At 46.4% G+C, this 237-nt stretch overlaps 1 protein-coding gene across 1 annotated transcript in view; it reads left to right on the top strand.

The window, feature by feature from the left end:
* LOC107114017 (chromosome unknown open reading frame, human CXorf58) overlaps window positions 1-237 on the top strand; it is a 33,315-nt gene that overhangs the window by 21,014 nt on the left and 12,064 nt on the right. The window lies entirely within an intron of this gene.

The following is a 237-nucleotide window of genomic DNA, read 5'->3' as shown; positions in this document are numbered from 1 at the left end:
CCTTCAGGTAGTGAAGGGCGAGGTATAAATCCAATCTCTTCTTCTAGCCAGACCCCAACGACTCAGAAAAAAAGCACGGTATGGGCAAAATCCTCTACATAAAATCCTGGAGAACCACTGCCAGTCTGAGTAGACAATGATGACACTGGTGGACTGATGGTAGAGAGACCATGCTTTGTGTGCCAAAGGATAAACGTTTAAACCTAGGAGGTCTAAGAGAACAGGTGCGGGAAAGGA

This window comes from Gekko japonicus, unplaced genomic scaffold (assembly GCF_001447785.1).
Source record: "Gekko japonicus isolate JY-2015 unplaced genomic scaffold, Gekko_japonicus_V1.1 scaffold1295, whole genome shotgun sequence".
NCBI classification, from domain to species: Eukaryota; Metazoa; Chordata; class Lepidosauria; order Squamata; family Gekkonidae; genus Gekko; species Gekko japonicus.
Note: the sequence above shows the minus strand (reverse complement) of the source record. Positions and strands in the feature narration are given on the sequence as shown.